The sequence below is a fragment of the Anas acuta genome, chromosome 2 (genome assembly GCF_963932015.1).
Source record: "Anas acuta chromosome 2, bAnaAcu1.1, whole genome shotgun sequence".
Lineage (NCBI taxonomy): Eukaryota > Metazoa > Chordata > Aves > Anseriformes > Anatidae > Anas > Anas acuta.
Genome location: NC_088980.1, coordinates 113,111,955 through 113,139,954, shown reverse-complemented (window position 1 = coordinate 113,139,954; position 28,000 = coordinate 113,111,955). Strand labels below are relative to the sequence as shown.

The window sequence follows — 28,000 nt, the reverse complement described above, 5'->3', positions numbered from 1 at the left end:
ACCGGAGGAGAGCGAGCTCAGTCCCAGGAGGATGCTGAAGGCAAGGAGGCGGCTCTCGGGTGCTGTGCCAGGGCAGTGATGGTGCTCCCATGCAGGACTCCTCGGCTGCGGGGGATCCTCTGCTCTCCGTGCTCAGCCGGCTGCGAGGCTTCCAAGTAAGTTTGCGTGCGGATGCAGAGCAGACCCCCTTTTTTATTATTATTATTATAAAGGAGGGGGACGAAGAAAGAAAAAAAAAAATCTTGATTTTTTTTTTTTTTTTTCCCCGTTTTGCCACAGTTTCAGCTCACGCCGGGCAGGACATCCCCTGCGCTTCCTCTCCGCGTCGCCTCTCCGCGGCCGCGCCCGCCCGAGCCTCCCGCATCCAGGGCCGGGCCGGGCCGGGCTCAACCGAGCCGGGCCGGGCTGAGCAGGGCTGAGCCGAGCCGGGCCGGGCTAATCCGGGCTGCTCCGAGCCGGGCTGCTCCGAGCCGCGCTGCTCCCAGCCGGGCCGGTGCTTCCTCCCCTCCCCTCCCCGCTCCGCGGCGGCGCCGCACCGGGCCGTGCCCCGCGGGGCTCCGCGCCCCCCCGCGCCCCCCCCCGGACCCCCCCCTCGCCCTGATTGGCCGCCGGGACAAAAGTTTCGGTGGCGACGGCGGCGGCGGGCGGCGGGCGGCGCTGTCCCGGGCCGGGATGGAGACGGGAGACCCCCCCCCCAGCCAGGGGGGGATGGGGAAAGGGGGGGGTGTGGAAGAGGGGGGGAGCGTTTCCATGGCGATGCCGTGTCTCCCCCCCCCACCCCATCACCGCACCGCCACCCCCTTTCCCCGCGCGCACCCGGCTCAGCTGACACATCATTAGGCTGGGAGCTAATTAGCGCTTATTGGAGCACGGAGCGCGCGCGGCGCCGCGGCGGGGGGCTCGAGGCTTCCGCGACCCCGGCGGGAGACCCCCCCCTCCCTCCCTCCCCGTAACCCCCCCTCCGCACCGCCGCGGGGCGTGGGGGACGAGGAGGAGGAGGAGGAGGAGGAGGAGGAGGAAGAAGAGGAGGAGGAGGAGGAGGCACCGCGCTCTTGGCGTCCGGGCATCCCCGCGGGGGCGTCCCCGGGTCCCCCCCCCTGGGTCCCCACCCCCGGTCCCCGCCCGCAGCGCCCCCCTCTCGCCCCGGTGGTTCCCGTGCAGGTGCACGGCGGTGCCCCCCCCCCACACCTCCACCACCACCACCAAGCCCCCGGGACCGGCCCCGGGGGGGGGCCGAGGCTTTGTGTGGCCGGGAAATGAGCGCGGCGGCCCCGATCCGGCGCTGGAGGAGCCGGGGGCGCTCACAAAGGATGCGCTGTGCAGGGAGGGGTGGGGGGAGCCCACCCCCGGCCCCCCGCCCAGGAGGTTCTGTAGGGTGTGTGTGGGGGGGTTACTTCAGGGTGCTGTTATATTTGGGAAAGGGTCGGGGCATGGAGAAGGCTGCTCTGCTGAAAGGGGCTGGCGTGTAATGGTGCTCATCCCAGCCAGCCGGGGGGCTCCCGGCAACTTCCATGCCGGCAGAGCCGGAATCCAAAGCCAGTCACAAACCGAGGGGGGAAGGAGGGAGCCACACACCCTGAGCGGTGATACACAGGGTTATAGCACGCATGGGCTGCTGGAAACAGGCAGGAGCACTCTGGCACATCAGAAAATAATTCCATGCCCAGGAGCGCTGCTCTGGATCACATAAAGAGCCTCATCCCCTTCCCAGCAGACACAAATTCCTAAATTCAGTCGAGTTGGGACCATGCCTTAATAAAACCAGGAACCCTCGTTATTTTTTTTGAAACTGGTAAATGATAGGAGTGGGAACACATAAAAGCAGATGAAAAGCAAGTGTGGAGTGGAGTGGGGATGGAGAGTCAAAACTAGCATAATACTCAGCTGGGTTTGTTTCTTTGTTTTACAGTTTGGGGGGTTGATTCACGGTGAAAGGTGCGGATGTTTTATGAGTGGTTCCATCAATTAATTGGGCAGAAGTCCCAGGAGCATCCTGGAACTCCACTGTCCCCAACAATGCACCAGCACAGGACTCAAAAATGATGCCTATCATAAAAAAAATGGTGATCTGAATGAAGTCAAGTGTGTGGTATATGACTTCACTCTCATCCAAACGTACTTTGTAGAAAATATTTACATAGCATCCATAACCTTATGCAGAAGGCCAACTGCGTCCTGGGCTGCACCAACAGAGGAGAGGCCAGCAGGGGAGGGAGGTGATTGTGCCCCTCTGCTCTGCCCTTGTGAGGTCCCACCTGGGGTGCTGCGTCCAGGTTTGGGGCCTCTAGCACAAGGAGAATGTGGGGCTATTAGACTGGGTCCAGAGGAGGGCCTGAAAAATGCTCAGAGGGCTGGAGCACCTCTCCTATGGAAAAAGGCTGAGAGAGCTGGGGGTGTTCAGACTGGAGAAGAGAAGGCTCTGGGGAGACCTTATAGCAGCCTTCCAGTACTAAAAGGCGACTTATAAAAAAGATGGAAAACAACTCTTTAGATGGGCAGATAGTGATAGGACACAGGGGGGTGGCTGTAAACAAAAAGAGGAGAGATTTAGATTACATATGAGGAAGAAATTCTTCACTCAGAGGGCAATGAGGCACTGGCACAGGCTGCCCAGAGAAGCTGTCGACACCCCATCCCTGGAAGTGTTCAAGACCAGGCTGGATGGGGCTTTGGGCAACCTGGTCTGGTGGGAGGTGTCCCTGCCCATGGCAGGGGGTTGGAATTTGGGGATCTTCAAAGTCCCGTCCGACCCAAACCATTCTGTGACTCTATGAACCTATAGGCATTATGTAGGACCCTAAATATACAGTAATTTCAGCAGAATATATTTGGTGAATTTATAATAGAGAATCTATTATCTCTAATTTTTAAATCATCCAAGAATCTGAAATTGGAAATAAAAGTTTAAATGAGAAAAAATTACATGGGGTTAGGTTCACCTTTCTTTTTCTTTATCAAAACTCTGACAGGGTTTAATAGTACAGATGGGACTCTGCTGGCAATGAATGAATGAAAGGAGCTGACAGAGATTCTCCTTCTGTCAAGACTTCTAGCGACACCCCATTATCAATCAGCTGAACTTCAGGGAATCCCCTGAGCATCCTTGGGGAATGGGGCCGTGTTGGTCCTTCGAAGCCATGGACTGAGGCTCTTTTGCCATGTTCTGCAGAACTCTCTTCCCTTTTCCAGAAAAGGAAAGCTTCTGTCCTCTGGTTTGGAGACAGCCTTAGCACAGCAAATCAGTGCACTGCTGTATTGTTTGCTCTGCCGCCAGCCTAAAACAATACAACACCAACAGATGTGTGAACTTTTCCATTCATTGTAATGAAGTGTTAGTTGCAAAACAGAGTTTTGGTGATTTAAATTGCCTCGTATGCATCAGACTGTGAAAGAGGTTTAAAATAAATCATGAATAAGTTATAAATATTGTATTTTTGGAATTATCAGCTCTAACAAGTCCACTGGCAATAGAAAGTGAAGACTTAGGCAGAATGGGGCCTGATGTCTCTCATTAAAGTTACCACCAGTGTTTCAAGATGAAATTATAACATTGTGGTGACGTAGCTCTGATTCCATAGAAAAGGCTGAGAAGACATTTTCAAATTTTTAAAACTTGCTAAAAAAAAAAAAAAGAGAGAGAGAGAGAGAAGAGAAGGCTTTTGGTTGAAAAGTATCATTCGCGTTCTGCCAAGGAAGAGTGTAAGAGTGTTTTGAAACTATTCACCATAATATTCCAGCAGTTTGTGCTTGATGTGGAGTTACTGGATGGTTAAGTGTAGCCTTTGAGGGTAAGAATTATATTTCTTCTGTGTTTTTTCTTTCTAATTCATGGACATAGAAAAATTATTTTAACACTTCTAGCTTGCCATGTGCATGAGCTCCAGTGAAAAGCCTGCTTTCTGTGAAGGCTGCACATCTTCCTCTTAGAGCCAAGAGACGACATGCTTAGGAATAAAGAAACTGTAACTCCAGATGATTTACCTTTAACTGCATGTCTTCTAGTGCCTTTCCTCTCCTCTGGAGGGAATTTCTGTGGAGGTCTATTGTTGCGTCTCTTACAGCCTGGTGATCACAGTAACAATGAGCTCTGGCAGCCCTAGTTTCTGTGGAGGCAGAAGTCATTGTTCACGCACCGCCTGGGTTTGCCTCTGCTGTCTTGCTTTGCTCTCAGGTGCCTGGCAGCATCCCCTACAGTTAGGCAATCCGGCACCATGGTATATTGGGGGAGGCAGGACCCCGCTGCTGGTAGTGTCCACGAAGAGGAATAGCCACCATTCCACCTGCTGGCATCTCTGGCGTTTGTAATAAATGTAGGTGATCCACGACATTGGCTGCTGAGAAGATCAGAAATTAGACAGGTGGATTCTTACTAGTATAAATGTACAAAAACCACAAGCAAATGAATGCCTCCAGGTGTTTGATGTATCTATCGGAGGCTGCCATGGTGAAGCCAAGCCTAAACTATTAAAGGCTTATTGTTGAATGTAAATGTATGTATGTGGGTTTATGTATGATCTATGTAAATGTAATGTAAATGTGAATGTAAATACTACCCATTCTGTATTGTCTCCAAATCCGTTATATGTCTCTATTTTTTCAATAGGTTTTGTTCAGTTATTCCTGAGTTTGGAAGATAAAGAGTAGGTAGACCAAGACAATGACTCAGAGATGGATTAGAAGAACAAACTGGATTGCTAAGTCTTTGGGGGAAGAAGGCTGTATGTTCCTGGGCTTGTATAGAAACCAGGAGACGTGTGCCATAATTCCGGTAAGGATTTTTTCACACAGAGTGATGCTGATGATGCTGATGAGAATAATATTGAGATATATTCTGTATTTGCCTTTCAACAGTCTCATTTGGAGACACTTGGAATCTCTTATGGAAAATACACAAACTCCCTTTCCCTTACTGCAGTTAGAAAAATTCATACTCGACTTCATTCTACAAAGCTACTTTGCTTTAAATAGCAGTTCTGCAAAGCATAACTTCACATATACCTTTTACTCTATGCTTTATTACTAGGAATATTTGCATGAAAACAGGGTCTTTGTTTAAAAGTTACTGCTTCTTATTCATCACAGCTCTTTGGGTTGGAAGCAATTACAGTACTCTCTACAGAAGGCTCCTATCCCTTCAGAGGAGGAAAATACAGGCAGGAATAGACAAACTTTTAAGAACCTAAGCCTTTGTTTTCATGCAAATGTCCTCATTTCCTTAGTAATAAAGGATAAAGGGAGGAAAAGGGAGTAAATATGTGACACATGCTGAAAAAAGAAAAGTGTTTCAAATGTGTTGAGTTTTCTATGTGGGCATCAAATGTTCTTTAACGTTATAATGATGCCTTACGTTCAACTTTTATCCTAAAGGAGAAGGTGTGCTCAGAGAATTGAGAATGTTTTTTTGTGTGTGCGTGTAGGGTTTTTTATTCTTTCCGTGGGTGATGTATCTTTCTCAGCAAGAGCAATACTGATATAAACCAGCTACTGGTTTACAGCATCACCTAGCACATTGTCTAAACCAAGCCGGAACTAACAATGCAGTGCTGAAAATGCTAGCAGCCTCTCTCTATTAGCATTCTCGACTTTCTTACTGTGGAATAAGATGTGATCACTGGAAATTTTGCCAAAAAGTTTCAGATACGGTTACACAAAGACTGTTTCAGGCGCTACTAGGCAAAGCCAACCATGGGGTGGAGTGTGATTAACCGGCTGGCACTCTGCACCTTACAGCAGGAGGAAACTGTGGAGGAAGGAGAAAGAAGAAGAGAATTACTCAATCTGAAATATCTGGCAGAACACAACATTAATCCATCCCCAGGGTAAAATATCATCCAAATTTCACTTTTGCATCTGATGTGGAAGAGAGTGCGAGCAGCATGGGGTCCTCCCGCCGCTTCACGACATTGAAGGGATTGTTAGCTCAAGACCAAAGCAGAGAAACGAGTGTCATTTTTCATTGCAAATATCACTTCCTTCACTAGTTTGTGGTTTTCAGGCCCTTAATCTAATTGGTCTTTCTTCATAGTTGAGATCTGCTCAAAGTGGTCCCAGATTTGTGCTGGTGTAGCCTTAATATAAGGTGCCCACATTTTTAAACTAAAACACCATGGGCAGGGTCACAGAATGGTCCTAAAAAAGTGCCCTTTCAGAAACTGTTGGTTCTGCCAGCTTTTGACTCAGTAATGTGTATATGCCATTTTAAAGTCCTGAATAAAGCTATCATCAACACACTGAATCAATGCTGTTAACACTAACTTTAAGCAAGAGAAGAATATAAATAGTGTGTGCCCTCATGTGACTTTTCCCTGCTCACCAAATGCAGCTCATCTATTGCACACTTCTTATGCTGGTCTCCTTGTTCCTGTTAAAATACTGAATAAATTTCACTCAATGTAACCCCATTCCAAACAATAACAACAATAGATCATTAATTAAAAGAAAGAAAGAAAGAAAGAAAGAAACAAACAAACACAAACAACACAACTGATTAAATAAGAAAGTATTCTCAAAATAACTGGGGATTTATATATTAAAGTGGGGTGTAAATCTCAATTTACCAAAAATAAAATTGGTGCTATCTGTGTGTGCTCTGAAGGGGTTATCCTGACAAAATCAGCTGTTACAGATGCCATTACACCAACAAACTGTGATTCTGATTGTGGTTACTCAGGGAAGAGAACAGCCTGGAATAAACTATTGCAGCAAAAGCACAGTTTTTCTGGTCACAGACATCATCAGAACTAGAGGTATGGATACACCTAGTACCCCTGAATTGCTATATGATCATAACTGTTAGCAAAGTTCAGATAATTGCATTGTCTCTTAATGCAACATCCTCTAACTGCTCCATAGTTGCGCTGCTGGCCGTATTATTTTGCTATTGCCTGAGGCACCACCTGCAAGGCGTACATGGCCAAAGCTTCCTATGTGGCATCAGTTATAGAGGAGGCTGTAGTAAATGTTACCACGTCCTGCTGCTGCTCCTTGCACCATTTCAGAGGACCTCTGACCAAGGTAGGTGCCTGTCACCTGTAGGGGAGCAGGACACTGCCACAAATCAAAGGCGGCAGAGAATTTTGATTCATTATTTGTGGAAGATGCCCAGGATAGGGAGTGGGAGGTATTGTTGTATCCTGCAGATCTCCCAGTTTAGGAATGCAGTTTGGGAGCAGACCTCCTCTCAGGTTCTATTTAGTGTAAGTAGTCAAGGAGGGGCTACAAAACTCCTACTCTACATTTTCCCATCACTACAGGACTCTCCCAAAACCTTATGTCAGTCTGGAAACCTGCAGAAAGAGACTGAAATCTGCAGTAATTTGCAACAACAGGGAAACTGTTGCGGCTCTCTGATTTCTAACCAGCCGTGCCCCACACTAAGCAGTGCAACAAGGAGGCACTAACTGTGAAAGACGACAGCACTCAGGAATGAAACGAGGTATGAGCTGAGGACTGTCCTCTGTGCTCTGTCTCCGGAGTTCTGCCAGAATCACCACATTTATCTATACCAAGACTTTGAGGGATATTGTTGTAAGAAGCAGGTTTATTTATCAGAATGACGGTGTGTTTCTTTAACCCATATTCATAGTACATAGAAAAAAGGCCAAAATCAAAGTCATCTGACAGTGAAGTTTTAGATATGATGGAACCAGGCATCACCATGGGCACTCTGTCCATGCACCTCTTTGATATGGTCCCTCACTTTGAGCTAGTATGTGGAAAGAGAAATAGCAAAAATGCCCGTGTTTTTTCAGGAAAGTCTTCTTTTAAGAGCAGCGAGATTTCTCCACTTGCTATCCACTACCATTTATTGACCCTACTCTAAAACATAAGAAATGCAAAAGCAGTTTTGCTAAAATGATCCCGATGCCTTATCTTTCAGATGCTAACCCAAGGCAAGTCTCCAAGGTACCTTTGAGGCTTGACCATTGCTCCTAAAGACTGAGTGATTCACCTGAACCAGTATGTTCTCTTGTATAAACTTGATTTCTCTCTCCCCAAAGGAAAGACCATCTGAAAAATAAATAAATAAATAAATAGCTCATTGGATAGTGCTTCAAGGCTCTGCAACTGAAAAATTGCCTAGTGCAAAACCTCAATAATGGCAGCAGTACACCTGAAATTTGAAGGATCGCATGAGTATTTGTATTTATCACCACTAACCTATAGAGAACAATGCTGCCTTAGCAAAGTCCACACTCCGTTTAACACATAACTGAACTTTGCGTTGTTAAGCTCTATATATTTCATGTTTTTCCTATTGAACTTTGCATAATGGTTTTTATGGAAGAAAGTAAAACCAGAGCTCTTTGTACTTCACACAGCCATTTTTTAAACTGGAGGTGTACTTTGTTTTCTGAAATTGATACCCCCTTTCAAACAAATATGCAATAAGAAACGTGTTCATGTGTGAAGAAGCCATATGCAGTGTTGAAATTCTGGCCAACTTGTTATACAGATATTACATGCTGGAGAAATGATGACTCAGTGGGGGAATTTTACTCATCGTTTCATACACTAAACTCCAGAAGCAAAATCTTGCCTTCACTGCTCTTGGTCATGCCAGATATCAGAGAGAGGTAGAGACGTGCATGGACATACGTGGGAGAGCTCAGAAAGCCATTCTAATGGTTTTACTGGGTTGTTTGGTTTGTTTGTTTTGTTTTGTTTTGGGACGGAGGGCAGGAAACACATTAAAATTGCATTTAATTTTTCTATAAGATCAAGTACTGCCATGGTATTCCCAGTCCCTGATGAGAAGGAAAATGCCATTTTGGCCTTTGCCTCCAAGTTTGCAGGAAGTCTGGTTCTGTGCCCACCCACTCTGTCATTGTACATAACATAGGCAGAAAGAAACCTGCTGTCAAATTACCGACTTTCTACTTTTCGTATTCATTTTGTTAACCAATCAGCAGGATGTAACAGATAAAGAACACATGCTAGAGCCAAAATTTGTCCATCAAATGGTTAGCTCATGCAGGCTGGCCCATTTGTTCATCCTGCTCTTTTCTATCATCTTTATTACCTTGATAGTATATCACTTGCTACAGGCCTCTGAAAATGAATGAAAATACAATTGCACCAGTGGATGCAATATCCATAGAAAACAAGGAGCTGGTTTACAGACATACTGCAGGAAATAATCATGGTGTGCTGGAGACAAACTGTATCACTTCTTTTCTGCTCTGAAATCCTCCCAAAGCAAAGATCCAACATTAAGTGTCCCCTCCTCAGGCCACTTTAAAAAGTGAGCTTGAAATACATCCTAAAGGATAACTACAGGGAAAAGGCCTTTCCAGATATCCTTCTGTCTGTATTTCTCTGATATTGCTGGGTGTCCTGGCTATGGTGGGTACCATTCCCCCCCCTCCCAAAAAAAAAAAAAAAAAAAAAAAAAAAAAAGAAGGGGACACATCCAAGGAAGCTACCTGGGGCCTTGTAGAAAAATCCAGATACCTTAATTCTGGCCAGAAAAACAAGCAACGATTGCAAGATCTTGGAGCACACATAAAATAAAATCTGTTTATTAGGGGGTTTGCTGCATTTTGTTCTCCCTCTCTTAGGCACAATTTAGAGAGAAATAGAGTAGGCACAATTCTAGAGAAGTAGCTGACGTGTTCTTCTTCAAATAAATCCAGTTCTCTGCTGCACACCACTCCTGCCAGATCCACCCCCTTTCAGACTGAACACAGCTAGGCTCAGGATCTCCAGGCTCATTTCAGGGCTTAGTATATGTATTTATGGTATCGGGATTTTGTCTGTACATATAAAGGCTCTCTAAGTATACAGAGAGATATTTTAAAAATAATAATAAATAATCTGATAAACCTCAATGCAAGGATGTGAGTCACAGGGTGAGTGCCCCATATGCACTGAAGCATACCTCTGGGTAAAGTCATGTTGCCCCTGTACTTGCAAAGGAGCAGCTGTGACTGAAGCAGTGCTCGGTTCTGGTGCCCACCATCAGGGACTGGTGGGGAACAGAGAGAGGTTCACAGGAGGGCTACAAGAGGGGAAGGGAGGTATTTCAGTGGGAGACCTGAGTAGATCGATCTATTCAGCTTAACACAGACAAGGTTAAGGGGAGAGTTGGTTATAGCTTATAAATTTCCACTCTCCCTGTAGTCATGGAGTAGAGGACTAAGAATTTAATAATACATGTCATTTCAGTCAAGTGGAAAACTGTCTGACAAGAACCAGTGAAATCTGAAACTAGGCATTTTACCATGGAAAGTAATTAATTATTAGAACAATTTACTGAGGACTGTAATGGATTCCCCATGCCTAGACATTTGAAGTTGAAATTAATTGATTTTCTCAGAGAAATTCTCCACTTCGTACAGGAGTTAATTCAAGAATGTCCTGTAACCTGTGTAATACAGAAGACAAAAAAAGAAAAAGAAAAAAAAAAAAAAGGAAGAAAAAAAAGGTAGATGATCACAAATAGTCTTTCCAGCTTTGTGATCTATGAATTTGCACCAAGTATCTAATGCATAGCTGCCTATGTCTTATATTTTCTTAGTATACCTAGTGAGTATGATTCAAACATTTTGCCTTTATTTATATTTGCTTGGGAAATGTACAGTGAAGGACTATAACACAAACTACATGTTTACTGTCTAGGATATTTTGTCTGGCATAGGGATTCACAAACGTTACGGCATTATCTAGCCTCTATACCTCTAGCCCAGAGCACGAAATTTCCCTCCACAGTTTTTTCAGAGGTTTTGCCACCACTGAAGCCACCAACCACCTTGACTTGGATTTCAATGAATTCCACTGGATGAGCCAAAACGATGCGGTATTTGCCATAATGAATATACTCAAGAGTTCAATTAATAACTCACTATGGATTTTGTTGTGCGAAACTAAATGTTAAATAAGATGCCAGTGGACCTGTCTGACCAGGACTTCTCTATTCCTGATCACCTCTCACTTAGGTGTAAGAAATAAAAAGCAAGGTCTTCCCAGCCACTGCGTTGAACCAGACTGCCCAAACCCAGCAGCGTGTTTGTCTTGGAGCAATGCAGGGCTCCATACAAATGTTACTTGACCTAGAAAATGAGGGCTCACAAGGAAAAGGAGAAGCCTTTCAATATTTTGATGGTAAGTCATGGAGACCAACTTAATAGAGAACTGTAAATAAACATTGCTTAAAAGCATAGCTTGAGGCAGTTATGTACAGCTCATGTGAAGCCATTACAACACACATAGCTATATAAAAGAATAGGGGAGTAATGTCTTTTATTACAGCTGGAAAAATGAATACAGTTGTTCTAATCAAAGAGGTTAATTACTTTTTCCTGCAAACTTTGTCTCTCATGTCTTTGAACTACTGTGGTTACAATGCTGCTGCTCTTTCTGCATACACAGTGTTGGTGACAGAACTGGTCTTACATGCAGCACAACGTACTTGAGCTGAGAAATAAAACAAAAGTAATGATTGTACACAGTTAAACATGCACTCTAAAGCAAAGGTGAGCAAACCAATTGATCTTCTCCCTGTTTGTTCAATGGTGCTTTTTGTTGTTTTTTTTTTAACAAAGTGAAATGACATATTCACTTTATCAAAATAATGCCCTCTCCCTCCACACTAGGTCCAGAAGTTGTAGAAGTAGCAGTAAAAAGAGTTAAAGAATCCACAGGCTGAACTATTCATGCCAGTTACTCATTTCACAGAAGATATCCCTTTATGATTTTTTTTATCCATGATCAAGTGATTTTTATCCATGATCAGGTGATTTTAAGTTGATCTTTCTTCAGATAGAGATGGCACATGATTATGTGCAGGGAGAGATTTTATCTCATTCTGAAGAAAGATCAATTCATAATCACTTTTTTAACTGCTTATCAAAATATAATGGAGACTTTTTTTTTTTTAATTAATCTTTAGTTGTAACCAACCAAGAACAAAGTCAAAGGAAAGAGTTCAGACACCAGGTACCACAAGCTTTTTCTGCACAAGTTAGGTGGCAGCAACACTGTAACAGAAAATAAAAATACTTGCCTCTCCCACCTTCCTTTCCGAAGACTGAAACAATCACTCATTTACTAAATGACTTTAATGTAGAGCTACACTTAGACTAACGTGTTGAACACCTGAATGAGACTCGGTGTGCACAGGGTAAGAATGATTCAGATACAGACAGATCTGCCTAGCGTTTCTGTGCATTAACAGCAGAGATTAGTCAGTCAGCTCTGTGTGAGTGTTCATGTGGCAAAATGAGCAATAAATGGCAACACATTGGAAAGCATTAGTGTTTTTTTGGAGGATGAGGTAGAAGGAGGGAAAATTGCTGCTATCTGTGGTGTAATTTAACAGGTAACGGCAACTTCGGAAGAATAAAAAAGCAATCAGAGCTTCACCTATTTGAAATAGTGGGTCAATTAGGTGATTACAGAGTGATCCCCGATTAGCACACTGTTGGGACAGTTCCTGCTTTTGACATGACTTCCTGGCTAATGTTGCTCAGGACATCCACAATGGCCTGGTATTTTGTTTGTCCTGCTGAATTTTGTTGATAGTGATCACTAAATATATAGTCAGAAATTTTGCTAATAGCAAGAAACAACCATCCCTTTGAGAAAGGCGCCCAGTAGGGTGAACATGGTTTGGAGGTTCAAGATAACCTCACGAAGAACTCTTCTGTTGCTGGAAAAAAGCAACCACTCAGGGCAATACTGGCCAACCACTGCAAGGCTATCATCTGGCATTGCTAACACTTAAGCAGTTGCCACTTAACTTTTAAAAACATTTTTCAATATGGTGATTCTGCAATCAAACTCACCAGTGAATAGCTTGCTCCAGTTTCTAATGCAAATCACTGTTACTGGATAAACCTGCACTTTAGCTATGGGAGATGTACTGGGTATGAGTGGTTTGCCTGTTTTGAGACCTCCGTCTCCACTACGGTACCTACTTTGGGAACTCAGTTGCTGCTAGCACGTATCGGTAAAAATCATTCATTTTCCAGAGAAGTTTGTCAGGGGAATGCTATGCCTGGCTGCTTTACACAGGCTCTGAAAATGCATTTTGAAATTGCACAGCAACAAAATGTAAAAATCAGCACTGCATTTAGCATGCACCTTGGGTCTACACACACGGGGACAAATCCAGGGGCACGGCTACCAGGCAGTCCCGAGGCACCAGGACATCCACAGCTGCCTGCTGCTAGCAGCAGGCTCCAGCCACAACAGAGCCCATGGTGGGACAATCGACCCCGTATCCTTGTTGTGAGGTTATTGATGGGGGATCCATGATGGAGTAATATGGGATGTTTTTTCCAGGTTCCTGAATAAATGACACGTTGCCAAAAGTATTTCCATGTGCCTTTCTGAGATCTCGCTGCAAAGGAGGGAGAATTTAACAAGCGTACAGCATAAATTTGTGCCACTCTGTTCCAGGGTTTTGTATTATTGATGTGAGCCTCAGCAAGAGCTGGTTGTAATTAGCCTGATGCTGGGGAGCCACGCGGCCTATTCCTCTCCTGCCATTTCAGAGCTGAGCAAGGAGGCGGGGATGTGCCTTTCTGTGCACAGGCAGGGCAGGTAGGCAGGTCGCATGCCACCACACAGGGTCTGCTGGAAAACCTGCTGCACGAGGCTGTTGATCTCCTTCCTGTGGCTGGAGAAGTGTTATCACAACACTGCCCAACCTGGAGATCAGGCCCCCCAGAGACCAGGCAAATCTGCAGAGTTACCAAGCAGCGGAGCAGAGCAGAGGTGCTAGAAGAAATGTCTTCTGCAGGTGACCTTTGCTAGGGCAGCAGTGGGTAGCATCGGGTCACCACACACTTCTCCCTCCCCTTTCCCTTTGTCTTGGCTTGGGTGTCACACTGCCACTTTTTTCAACTTTTCAGTACACTTCTAAATATTTGTTTTGTAAATAGTGACAGACATACACGGTTATATTTATCTGCAGAGGTGACTATTTTAGAAGCCCAACTGAGAACAGAAAACTTTTGAAAGCTTTAATTTGTCAGTTTCTGCAGATAACCATTACCAAAGAAATTATTTCCTTTAAAGAGTCAGATTTTTCTGTGACATAAATGTTGTCATGTAGTAGGGGATATAGTTTTACAAATCAGACACAAGTAAAAGCATTTTTCATGCTGCTCAAACCAAAATGCATTCACGGATTTCAAGAAGAGAGAAGCCAATTTCTCATCTAATTCATTGTTCTGTGTAATACAGGTCACGTAATTTCATCTGGTTTCTTAGTAACCTGTAATTCTCTAGGCATGTGCCTAGGAAGACTGACATTCTCTGCAAGTTTAAAAAATATATATATTCTTCTGGTCACATGTGAGATGGGGTTTTAAGGAGATGGGCTTAGCCTCTACCTGTACCTAATCAGCTGTCTCCCAGCTGATGAGATAAGGCTAACAAGCAGCTTACTTAAGGGAGGGAGCTGCTCTGGGGTTAAAGAGACCGGGTCATGTTAAGGATAAGGCTCTGTTATGCAAACCTGGGTGATCTGCCTGCTATCTGGTGGTGGTAGAGAGCTGGGAAGAGTCAGGTGGTAAGATTTGGCCTACCTGGCTTTGATTTATGCTTCTGACTGGTTCAGTCCCTTTAGGAAGAGTCTCGGGTAAATGCTGCTGGTGTTCAGTTTGGCTACCCAGCCTTCCAGCCTACTTAAGGGAAACTGAGGGCTGAGAGGAAAACATTCAGCTGATAAAAAGGCTGTTACGTTACAGCAATTGTTACAGATCTCTATGAGATACTTGATTGTGGTATTTCTATTGTCTTGTAACAGCAGTTGATGTGTTTTTTATGCAGTGTTTTATCTATATTTTTATCTCCGAACTATGCTATAACTATAAATTCTTACAAGGAAGATGAAGAGTTTATCACTCTGCATAGGATGGGTAGTGTGTGAAACTACTAGGGAGCATGTCAACCCCTTCTGTACTGATTCTGTTAGTTCAGTATTGAAAGCATCTTTACTATCATGGACTTCAGATCTTGCTGGAGCATGCATTAAAGCCTTGCAGTACCAGGTGCTACACACAAATTGGTTTGGTAGCTCCCTCCAACCAAGTTCTTGCCATCTGTCATTGTGCTGCTGAAATGGGTCCCTTAATCCGGCAGTACGAATGCTCAAATCTATAGAGAGGCTTATGCAGATGCCCTCTCCCATTTGTAGTTCAGGCAAAGATCCAAAAAAAAAAAAAAAAGAACTGGGGTGGAGGGGTGTCTGGGTATCCAGGGCACAAATCAGGCAAGGCTTAAAAGGCATGAAACCCCTCTTATCCTTTGGTCTCACTTACCACCAAAGCCCTTGTGTGGTGTGCATGGGTTTCACCCTGTGGTTCTTGCCCAGTTAAAGGGTAACAATGCCTGGAGGCTGCTTTCCTTCCCTGCGAATGAGTCCCTGCACTACACTAGATGGCACTGCTTAATACTCACGTTTTGCTCTGTGGGCTCCCTGCATCTGGAGCATCCTGTAGCTGCAGCTTCATCCGACTTCCACCAGTGCTCTGTGGTGGAAGGCAATGGGGTCACCTGCGGGGAGGGATTCAGGGCAGTCATGGAGCAAGGAAGCAGTAATGGGCGTTAGAAACTTGTGCTGGCTTTATCACTTTACTCTAGTGAACAGGCAAAGCACAGGGTTTTAGTAATTAACCAAAAGCTGAGTTTTGATGTTACCTTTGACTCTTGTTAACAACCCCAATCTTACTTCTTTCATAAATGGAACACAGGGCATTGACAGAATTGCTGCAGACATTGGTTATTGTACCAAGGAAGAAATATGAGTGATAATACAGCTGTTAGATCAATAAGCATGGGGGAGGACAAGCTGTGGGATAGCAGAACTCTTTGCTCTCATCAATATGCTATAGATTTGGCAATAAGCAGCTGGGTTCCTGCTTTCAGAATAGTGTTCAGCTAATTTTGCATATTGTTTCTTGCAAGGAGGGTCTGATCAAAATTTAGGAATTCTGTTGAGCTTCTAACTTTTAGATAACAATCTTATATTGTGCCCTTTACTCACTAATTAACTGCTGAATGCACCTAAAATGTGAAAGCATGGAGTTCTAGTATTTTTGCGTCCTTTGTAGGCATGCACTATACTTTCAGAAAGTCACTCATTAAAATTGATGAGTAGTGTATAGCTTTTGCATGACTCTTCCAAAAGGTTTTATAAAAGCAACTATTAGTTCATGCACAGATTTCCAGCAGTAAGGAGGCAACAAAGTGCTCCTACCCTATGCCAGATGGTTTGAAATCAGCTGGGCCTGGAGGGTTAAAAACAGACTAAAGCCATGTTTAGAGTACTGTGGATTATTTCTAAAGATGGGTAAAGTTCTAAAGAATTTAAGATGGGATAGTACCCTCAGAAAAATGGTGAAAGCAGAGGACTGGTAGCTGTAGAGTGGCCAGCCTGGTGCCAGATCCTAGGAAGAGCAGAAATAGACTGGTAAGTAATTGTGGGAACTGCAAGGTAATGAATAACTTCTGGTTCCTCATGGAGAACGTGTCAGGCCACCTTACTTCCTCTGGCATAGAAGCAGGCTTCTTAGGTGTGATGGAGCATCAGAGACTTCCTGGATGTTTTAATGCTGACCCATTTGGTCTCTGACTTAGGCAATGGAAGTGAGACCTAAACCTGAAGATGACTTGAGGTGGAAGAGGCTGCAAGTGTGCCCAAGGATTAGAGTAGAATTTAAAATATCTGGGGGGGGAAATGATTTAAAAATACTGGCTGGGATTCAATAAGGACAAATAAGATGCAATATGTTGGTTAGTGGATTGTTCCCCTCCAAAAGAGGATGAAAGACAAGCGGTGAGGAATTTTTTCCAGATAAGTCCTGAGAGTATAGCTAAACATAAATCTCAACTGTGCAGTTGCCAACACTCCCCCTAAATCTCATAAGAGTGGGAGATACAGACATATATAGATTGCAAGACACATGGAAAAATCCTTTTTCCACCCATCATTGATCAAACCTCAGCTGGAGCACTGTGGCTGGTTTCGGATATTGCTCTTCAAGAGCAATGTGGCACACTTGGAGAGCATCCAGAGGAGAATTACATGGTCTCCCTTGGTAAAGAACATAACCTATGAGGAAAACATATTTTTAATTATTTAAATTAATGAATAAAAATATGGGATTGGTAGGAAAGGAATAATCACAATTTTCAAGCGCATGCTGTTTCAGAGAGGAAGGGAATAATCTCTTAAAATATGGTAAATAAGAACAAAGGCTTTGAAATGGTGTAAGAAAGATTAGGGTTTGATGCGAGTTAAAGCTCTCAAATGTTGGATGCCTGAGAGAGCTGTGGAGTTACCATCAGGATGAGCTTTAAGGTGAAATAAGAGGATGTTGGCAAGAACTGTCATGAACTATAGGAGGTATAGCAAATCCTGCCTTGATCCAATGAGAGGGACTAGATAACACCTTTCTGTGTTTTTTTTTTTTCCTATTACATTTAATAGTAACTTTCATTTAAAATGTCTGTGCAACATAACTGATCTAGAATATACATATGCTTTACATTACATACCTGTATAGATTGGTACTACATCATCTCATTGTATTGGTTTTTACTCCTCCACTGAAAATGTTCAGGGATGTTCAAGTTGAAAAAGGCTGAATAATATTGATATGGGACTGCTCATCACATTCATGATTCAGAAAACAACTGCAGACTGGAATCATTTAATAGAGAAAGATGCGTTAAGTTTTTGGTTTGCCAAAAAAGGAGTATCGGATACAAAGGAGTATCCGATACAAAGGAGTATCGGATTTCTGTCATACTTAATTTTGCCAACACAAAACTTCACATTCCTTAATCATAACATGGCAAAGGAGATGAAACAGGGAGTCATCTCATGTTAAATCTGAAAAAGTTTTCATCCTTTTCTTTTTACCAGACTTTATTCCAATTCATTTTTTTCTGAATAAAATGTTGATTTTATTTTTCAATAATGTCTCTGTGTGATTAAACTGACAAGTTGGATGTGAATTGTTTGTATGAGAGTTTTGCGAACTAGAGGATTTAAGAGGTATAAGAGGATACTCAAGGAGTCTCGTGTTAGGAAATGGACTAATCATCTGTTTTGAAACTCTGGTTTTGTCAGATTCTTTAATGGTTGTGGAGTTTACATCCAATGCAGCACTGCAAAGAGTTTTTTGGTTGTATAAACATTGTTGGACAGATGACAGAAACATGCTAAACCTTAATTTGAAGATCAGGTACAAATAAATTTTAATTCCATGTATAATAAGTGTTATAGGTGGATTTGAAAATATGTTTCAATCAACATTAAGTACCATTTTACACAAACTGAGACATAACAGTTGCATTTGAAGATGGTAGGAGTGTATACTTGAAAGAGAAGTGGGGAATATTCAAAAGAAATCATGTTTCCCTGAAAAGCCATTTTAAAAAGAAAACATTTTGTCTTTCATGTCATTGTCCCCTGTTTCTTATAAAAAGATGATTGTGCTGTGGATAGCAAGGGGGCATCTCACTGGTGTTTTGGGTAGGGGTTTCCTTTCCTATGTTTGCTCTTTGTTCTCTTGCACTCCCGGTCCCAAGTGCACATCCCCGTGGGGGTAGCCCTGTGCCGACTGAGGGCTGCACCAGGTGGCAGAGTGGCAAGATGCTGGCCTCTGCAAACGCCAGAGAGCCCTTGGGAATATAACCTCCCTATTTCAATCCCGAAACAGATTTTCAAAATCTCTCCCTAAAAGACTTACAGCTGTAAATCCAATTGGAAATTGAACTTTTTTTTTTTTTGCCGAAGTGATCAATGTACTTTAAAAATCTGCCCCGTAGCTTCAGCCCATGTGCAGAAAGATATGTATTGTCTGAGGTTTTTTTTTTACAGCCTACATTTGCTGTTATGAAACTTCTATTTCTGCAGAGTTCCTGCCATCCAAACTCACCAAGGTAACTGTGCTGAAGAACAAATGCTGTTCTGATGGAGACTCAGTGGAAACAGACCTAAAGATTTCACATTTTTTTTCTTGATATTATTGTGCTTCTGAAAAAGTGAATTGTTAAAGGACCCCCTCCTGCTTCTCCAGCCAAATGTCTGCTCCTGCCTGCTTGGAGGCTGCTCTGCAGCAAGGAAACAATTGGATGGGAAGCACTACACACCGAGGTGCTGCAAATAGGCAATGCTGCTTCTCAGCACCTCAAATTGGTTTTGTCATGTACGATCATAACACAAGCTGGATACTGAAACATTGTGATTCAATAATTTGAGCTCTTGTCTGAATTGGCACAAATAATGCTAAACACTTTTCATGAAATCTACTTTAATGATGGAAATATTGCTGATTTTTGGTGCAAAGGTACATCTGTTTTATTTACAATGCCCAAAGTTAACTTTACTTATTAGCTGCAAAATGAAATAATTAATCTTGGCTTGGTGATGGGGTTTTCTTACTCATGTGCATTTCACCTAAGCAACAGAGATCACATGTTCATATGGAAAATAAGTTTCAAAGGTCTTCTGGCCTTTTAGAAGAATAACTTTGAGAGCTGATCATGCGGTCAAATTCTGTAGAATATTTCCTACATGAAGCTCTTAATACTTGTAGTTTCTGTAAATTCTACAATTTACTTGGACACTTCTCATACTGACAAGTATTGTTTTCTGGTTTTGTTTTGGCCACAGTAACTTCAATAAATGTTAAAGCGAATCAGTATGGTTTGATTTTATTTTATTTTTTCATTTTGGTCTATTTTCTTTGATTTATTTCCAAATGATTTTTTGAGGAAATGTAAGCTCAACATTCGAAGATCAGTTTACAAAAATAAAAAGTTTTAAATTACAAAGTCATAATATACAATGCTAGCTACCTTCATATATTAGGATGCTCCACAGCACAGAGACTGAAAATTAAAAAGGAAAGAAGAGTTAAAGCAGGATTTCACAGCTATCCCCTGAAGGGCATCAACTTCTAGTGTGAGAAGGAACTTGCTCTAAAAAAAAAATATGCACAGCCTCAGTCATCATCCGTATGTCTTTTCTGTGATGGCTATTAAGAGGGCAGTGGTCTTAGTTAAATGCATTCACAAAACCAAGAGTATGCACTAAATGAGAAATAGGCATAACGAATGCTTTTCAGGCACTCGCTGCCAGAGGCTGCACGTTTCATAAGATCCTTCCTCCAAATGTGTCATTGCATACAAATGGTTGGCAGGCATATGTGTAAGAAGTCTGAGTACTGACTGTTTTGGTGGTCTTAATGTTGCTTTTTCATTTTTCTCCCTTCCTTGCTCTGTGTCTAAATGTGCAGGTGGAGGAGAGAGGGAGATGGAGCACGTAATGAGTGTCACGTTTGTTAGTTGTGGGAATAGCACTCTCCTTAATGTTTTCTTCCTTTCAGATGCTCATATTTGCTATTTTAAGTATCCTAGCATCTTGCACAGGATACAGAGATGGCATACAGAAAAGCTAGGCTGGGCCATGCTCCATCAGCTTGAGAAGCAGACGCTGTCATGTGGAAACCACCACCAAGCCTAGCAGTGAGGTGCCCTGAGGGTCTGCTCTGCTCTTCTGCAACCCCTCTTTGGGCTTGGCAGTGGGCTGCAGGCTGCCTCCTGCCTGGAGGAATAAGCTTTGAACCTCAGTAGCTCTTCTGTCAGCTCTGCTTGTGCAACAAAACCTGAGCAAGAGAGAAATAGATTTGTCATTCTGCAAAGGCACTGAGGCTGTGCCCCAGCGTGGTGGTCATACTGCTGCTTTGTGGGTCGTGGCTTGGTTGCTGTCAGCTTTATCTCTGGCTGTACAGGAAAGCACACATTGTATGCAAATCACAAATAATAAAGAAATGAGCAATATGGTTTCAACTGCCAATATTCTCACCTCCGACTTTCACTCACATTGTGTGTATGTGCAGCGAGCTCCATGCAACAGAAGAGGGCAACCTGCTGAAAATGGAATTTGGCAGAATGAAGCAAATGCCATACTGCTGGCCATCAAGGCTCAGGCTGCTCATCTCCTTCCTCTCCTCCTCGTGAAATGCAGCAAATTTAACTCGACATGGCAGTTTTGTAAGGCAGAGAGGAGGGACAGTCAAGGGTGTTTATGGATTGGATGTTATCCATTCACAGTTTATGTCCACACAGCAAATGGCCCTGAATTATTCAAACCTGTTTGGAATGGGATTCCTACTAGGTGATTGGTGTATTGGTGTTACTGAAGTGGTTTCCATTTTGTGAATTAGAGAGAGAAAAAAAAGGATGCTAGCTGTAAACTGTAACACACTTTGCACATGTCCCTGTCAGCTGCTCAAAGGTCTAAACTTGAGGTTTTTAGCATCCTCAGAGGAAGGTTAATGCTCATTTTACAGGTGGGAAAATTAGGGTTATTGAAGTACCAAAGCAATAATAGAAGTAACCTTCTCTAGTTCTTCTTTCTACTAATCCATCAGAATGGATTCTAGCATCCAGAACGTTACAATTCTCAACTTGCTTTTTTTTCTTTTTTTTCTTTTTTTTTTAGCCACAATTTTCATACCTGCTTTAGAAACATTTACAAGTATATGGTCCCCTTGGGAGCCTTCCACAAAAAGTTCCTTGTGACTAGGAAAATAAAGATAAAACAAAGTAATGAGAACCTGCGTTTCTTAGAGGTTTCAAACGTGATTCATCTGGATATTTTGAAATGTTATAAAATAGCTGAAAACATGAGTAAACCTTTCAGTCTTCCCTAGCCCAATAAAACAAGAACAGGGACCTAAATGCAAAATCCAAACTCAACACCTAGCTGCAGGTAGGTATTTGAGGCCTTAGCAGGAACCTTTTGCGTGTCGACCTGGCCTCGGTCAGATGTTTTTCACTGGCTCTCTTTCCCTTGGCGCTCAGCCTGTGACTCTCATAGAGCTGAGGAGAAGTTGCAAACTCACGCAGAACAGCAGCAGTTTGCTCAGCAAGTTGCAAACACCTCCACGTGTTGGCTGAAACAAAGCTGATCCAATAAGAAATGCTTCACTGCAGCACCGAAACCAATGTAACACTTGTCTGTGCTAAAACTACAATGACTAAACTTTAGGAAGGTGATGAAATTAAACTAATTATGCAAATAAGAAGGGCCCATCCTGAGATTTTCCCTGCAGTAGGGTTTTTGAACTACTTTGAAGTATAGTGCAATGCATACTTGCTATACCTACCTTTTTTTCTGGTATTTATGGATTGTCATATCAGAGGAAATTTCTCCTCACAAAACCAGTAGCAACCCAATTCACCATTGATACATATCCCCAGCCTCAAGGTTCAAGGGATCATTACAAAAATTTTTCATCATAATCAGCTGTCAACATGTCTGCAAAGTTTTAAACCACGTGTGCTGGCAATATGAAATTTTATGCTGCTTCTGAACTTCTTGAATTGGTTTAAATCTTACGTGTCAAGGATAGTCAACAATTCTTTCTGCAGTCCTTCTGACCAGCTTGTGCCGGTGAAGCCCAGGAAAATCGCTTGGCTCACTAGCCAAGTCACTGACTGTGTGCATTACAGGCAATTCTCGTTAAGAAAACTAAAAATAAAAATATTGCAACCTGCAGCTTTTCAAAGCTTGAAAACATGCTTCTTTTTATTATAACAGCGCAGGAATACTCTTCTGTAGATTATGTCTTAGCAGAGAAGCCTTTTTACATGAACTCAAAAGCAATAGCACTTCCTGCAAGCTTCTGCACACTTGATTGTAGTGTAGGTGGGAACTCCTACCTGCAATAAACCAAAAGCAATAAATGTCCACCCATAAACTGTTTCCATGATTTCACCTCCCCTTGGGGAATATTCCCTCAATGCAAAATCATCAAAGTGAAAGAGAAAATAACTTCGTAGCTCTTGGCTCTTCCATTAGCTAGGACTCGGATGAAACCAGAATTTACCAGAGTAAACAGCTGAGAAAAAACTAGCAGCAAATCTGACATCAGTTACACCTCCAGAGGACCTCAAGTCTCCATCGTGGCAATTCTTGGCCAAGAGATCTCGTAGTTGCTGTTCTCTTAGAAACAATGGTCTAGCACTACTGTTACAGCAGTTACATCATTACATAAACCTTTTTTTTTTTTTTTTTTTTTTTTACAGAATCTTGTGAAATGGGTGCATTTCCTGGGAAGACTGTCAAAAGAGTAAATTTCAGTGATGGCTTGCTCCACTCCTACAATTATTCCTATGGTCAAAATAATTGCCTGATGTACAAATAGCAGTGGGCACCTCTTCTCCCCCAGAACAGTACCCTGAAGGCATTCAGCAGAAGACTTCATTCAAGAAGCAAATATTTCCATCTTTCTTCTGCTCCACCACAGCTGTAAGTACACATAGGTTTATACCAGAGCAAATACATATCTTTCAGTCCTTCTGAAGGAATACTGAAAGGATCCAAGGATCTCAAAACACACTGAACTTCAATATCAAGTCTGTCCAACAGACGTGATTTGAAACGTGTGGCATTGTCCGCTATTTGAGAAAGGAAAAGCAAAAAATAAATAAATAAAATAGGAGAAAAAGACATGCTTGTCATCCCTGCTCGAGCCAGTAGGACGTTACAAAACAGACTTTAAACCCTTTGAGACTCACACTTCACTTGAAGCAGCACTTCTTTCACAGCAGCATAACGTTTGCCACCAGAAGTGTTGAGGTTGTGCAGGCTAACCCCTGGTATGTCAGAGGACGTGGACTGTTACCCCGTTAAGACTGTATTGCACAAAATTACTGATGATTAACTGAGCATTATCTCCCAGAGAAGACTGAAGACAGAAAAAGAAGAACAATCAACCATGCCCCTTGACTCTTTGTTCAAAGAGTTAATTTTCTGCAACATTAAAAACATGCCTGGTTTGGGATTTGCCTGTCTTTGGCTTCCCTTTTTCCATCAGCCTTATTTCTTGTTCTGCCTTCTCAGCTGGATTAAAAAGCCATTTGAATTTGTTTTCCTCCTCTGTGAAGGTGCCTCACAGTGCAATCAGGTCACTCCTCAATCCTCTCCTTGACAAGCCAAGCAGATTCAGTTCCCTGTCTCCCACTGCAAGGCATTTCTTCCAGCCTTTGAAGCATTTGTCCAAACCCTATCTTTGCCCTTTTTGGTTCTGGATTCTTTCTGTTTGTTTGCCACGTTTACTTTTTAAAGCTCCAGCAGCAGAAGGATACGAAATACTCCAATACCTGTGATGCCAACGAGCCATTTAGCAGTTAAATCCTTCCTCTGCACAAGTCACCAGTTCACACACCATGCTCCTTACAAAGACAAGGCACCAGGAGCTCCTGCCAACTTCCTATTTCTTAGGATCTTCATATTTTCTTCCATGCTGTTGTGACCACACACTCTGTAGGTCTGACACCACCCCCAGTCTCCCTTCCTCTGTTCTGGGTATGTAAATTAGATTTGGCTGCATTTTAATGCATCTGGTGTGAAGAGCTCCTGCAAATCAAGTAAACCTCTATAATACTTATTCTAAATAACAAAGAAAATTTAAAACCTAATTTTAATTAACGGTAAGCATTCTCCAGTCTCTTGAATTTTTGAGTTCTAAATATCAAATAAACTCTAAAATCTCTCATTTTTTTACTTTAAAAAATGATTTTTATCCAGCAACCCCAACATTATGAATATAGTCTGAAAAAAAAAAAAAAAAAGTTAGAAAAAGCAGCAAACAAATTACAGAATGAAGTGTTAAAGGCAGCAACCAAAAAGAGGAAAATATGCCTGAAGAGAATTAGCTGCATTAATAAGTGAACAACAGATGACAGAGTAATTAGTATTTCAGTATCAAAGGGTCTAAGTCTCTTTGAGGAGGGAAGAGAAATACAGCTACATGCTACAAGCAGGAAAGTAACCAACAGCATAATCATTGCTAGAATCTGATTTCGATAATCTGCCCTTACTTGGAAATCCTGTCTACATACAGAAGAGACATGACTGCAAATTAATAAAACAAGTTTAGTCAAAGGCTATTTATACTTCAGAATAAAACTCAGTGAAAATCTTTGCCTTCAGAGACCATACACGTATTGAATTCCATGTAAAATTCCCAATGCAATTGATGAAAAAGATCTTTGTCTCCAGAAAAGGTGCATCTGATCAGTATTTGATAAATTCGGGCTGTTAGTTAGATCAATGGTTTCCTTAGTAAAGGCCAGAAATTGAGGGAGAGTGCTGCTGCTTGTGCAGATGATCAACAACACTTGGAGAGAGCACAGAGACCCCGCTACTTTGTGGAAAGCAAAACAGAACCTGGGTCTGAACCAAGCTCATTTGAAGTCACTCTGCTCAGATATTCAGCCCTATCTTGGGGCTCTCATCTAAATGGTGCAGAGAAAAGCAGCCTGCCACACACATACACACTTGCTGTAATACCATGAGGTGGAAGAAAGGTGTGGGGGTGTAGAAGACACTGATTCTACAAACACCTGCACATGTCCGTAGCTGTGAATGCACACGTTGTCCCGTTGATTTCATAGGGCTGGCTGTCCATTAAGTTTACTGGCAAGACTGGAGCCTGCTGTGGCAAAGCCCCTGGGAGTGAAGGGATCCACAAGTCCAAGGTGTTGGACTTGGAGTAGCCTTGTATTCACTTGTGTGGGTGTCGAGGGTGACCAGAACCTAGTGGGTCATCCCCACAAAGTACAGTGTGCCCAGTGACTTCCTCCTTATGGCAGACACTGCCTTAAATCACAGCAGGTGTAGCAGATGTATACATAAAACCCTGCATACACTTCTACAGGTTAAATGCTGCCTGCAGCAAGCTGCTCGGTGCTGTCCCTGACCTGTGCTCCCTGCAGGAGGGAGGCAGTGCCACCCTATGCAGCCTTCTTGGACAAGGGCTTGTCGTGTGTCCCAGGTCAGAAAAAAAGTCCCAACTCACATTTTCCTGTATAAGGAGAAAAAGGCTCCAGTAAAGTGGCTGAGTCCAACAGATCGCATTAATAATGGTAAAAGTAACTGAAGTGTCTCATTCTATCTAAGCTCATTCATTTCATATCTCCACTAATTCCTTAGCCTGCAAATTCCTAGAACCAGAAATGTCCTAACAGACTTTCTGCCCTTTGTGAAATGTACTTATTACCTCTACATGGGAAAGTAATTTGGCATTTTGACTTTCAACAGTCATTTCTGTGTGAAGCATTGTGACTCAGCAGAAACCAGCAGGTTCCTTGTAAGCTGAAAGTTAAACGGTGGCCACCGTCTTACTCGCCTAGCTGGATTTAAAAAAAAAAAATCAAACTAATAAAAAAGTTTAATATTCTTTGAATCATAACTGTACTACCCAGAAGTACCCTGAGCCTCATTTTGTGCTTGGACTGCACTTGGAAACGTGATGGGTTGGGGCTCTATGAAGGACGTGGAGCACATCCTCAAGTCTGGTCATGGTGATCTGTGTTACGACAGGGAGAAACAACCCTGACGTGTGTTTAACTAATCCATCGAGGATTCTTCAGCCCTGGAGAACCTCCAGAAAGTGTGAGGCCACTGCAGGATTCATGCCATTTGGTACCCTCTGCCCGACGTGAGGCACTGCTGTGGAAACACAGTAGCTGGCCTAACTGCATTCGTTCCAGGGCTGTGGGCAGACAGCACCAGCTGGATGTGGGCCTAATAAATGGGCGGAAGCTGAAGGATCGAGGTAGGTTTAGAGGCTGCAAAAAGCTCTGGCTAGCTCTGCTTCTTCGTGATCATTGCAAAGGCAGAGTATTTGCCAGGAAGTTAAATCATGTTGGTTAACATTGATGTTTGAAGTTGAAATCCATTTTCAGGTCAAGTTCACCTTTCTGTGATGGCATTCCACTGGGGTCTTTCTGGGGTTTTTGTGGATGAACCACGGCTCCAGCGATCAATAACTTGTGCAGAAAATCTGTTGCCCAAAGGATCTGATCTAAATCCTATTTTTTCAGGTGGAACCAAGAGAAACCAATGGAAGCATTTCAACTGGAACAGAAATCAGAAGCCTCTTCTGCTAAAAGATGTTCAAAAGGAGCAGAATTGTTGGCATCCCGACAATTCCCACATCACATAGACAGGAAAAGCACTATTGGTGCAGGCCTTCTTCTGGATCAGCTTCAGGCTCTTTCCCACCCTTCCACCTGCCCTGCTAACAGGAACAGCAACTGATGCAGTTGCTGATGCTTCAGAAACAGTAAGGCTCAAAGCCCAGCGCTGTTACACAGCACCAGCAAAAGCCACAGCAGCAGCACATGTTTAATAAAGGTATTCCTAGCAGCCTGCATGCTCGATGTGCTGTGATTACAAGCAGGGCAGCAGCGCGGTGCAGCTCCGGCTGCCCCCTGACAGCTCTGCTCCCCTGGAAGTGTGGGGCTGACAGCTCCGCGAGGAGAGCAGCAGAGCTGGAGGCAGCTTTGCTGGCAGCTGGCCTGCATTTGCAGAGCTCTCACCCAGACCGTGCTGGTGCATATGAGCTTTCTGAACAACATGTGAAAGCCCAGGGCAAGAGGCAAACAAATTCCTCTTCTCGTTGGGGGAAAACAGAATGCTGTGTTGTAATTAAATTTGCCAGGCGCTACTGTAGTATGGTTGTGCAGATGAGAGGATGCAGATATATATTCCTGGGCAGCCTACTTTCATGTTAAAGCACTGGAAGATGGTTCAATGGTTGTTTTTGATTTGTTGTGTTGTTGTTGTTTTGTTTTTGGTGGTGTTTGGGGTGCTTGTTTTTTTCACAAACAGTAGCATTAATGAGCTTGTCTTGCCTCATCCAGGTAGACTTGTCTAGTCCTGCCTACTCCAAAAGGCAGTTTTTCAGAAGTATAGTTTGCAAGAATTTTTTTTTCTACGCTAAAAGAAGGATGCGATTTTAACATTAATAGAAACACAAATAAAACTTCTCTTCAGACCTTACCTTAAGTAACAGCAATCTTGTTTTCCTGACTCAGGGGGAAAATAAAAATAAAAACCATGAACAAAACAAAACAAACAAACAAAAACCTGCTAAAGCAGATAGAAGGGCTATGGACTCTCATTTATTTTAAAGGACTTCAGATCAAACCCCTTATGACTAGGCCCCACAGATCTCAATAG

At 43.0% G+C, this 28,000-nt stretch overlaps 1 long non-coding RNA gene across 2 annotated transcripts; it reads left to right on the top strand.

The window, feature by feature from the left end:
- The first annotated feature begins 3 nt into the window (after window positions 1-3).
- On the top strand, window positions 4-28,000 carry LOC137851039 (uncharacterized). Of its 2 annotated transcripts, none has more exons than XR_011092969.1 (4): window positions 4-155; window positions 4,604-4,768; window positions 23,056-26,591; window positions 26,860-28,000. It is a non-coding gene; the product is annotated as an uncharacterized lncRNA (long non-coding RNA). The 2 variants fall into 2 exon arrangements; XR_011092968.1 differs by having other exon boundaries at window positions 8-155; window positions 23,056-23,278; window positions 26,860-27,993.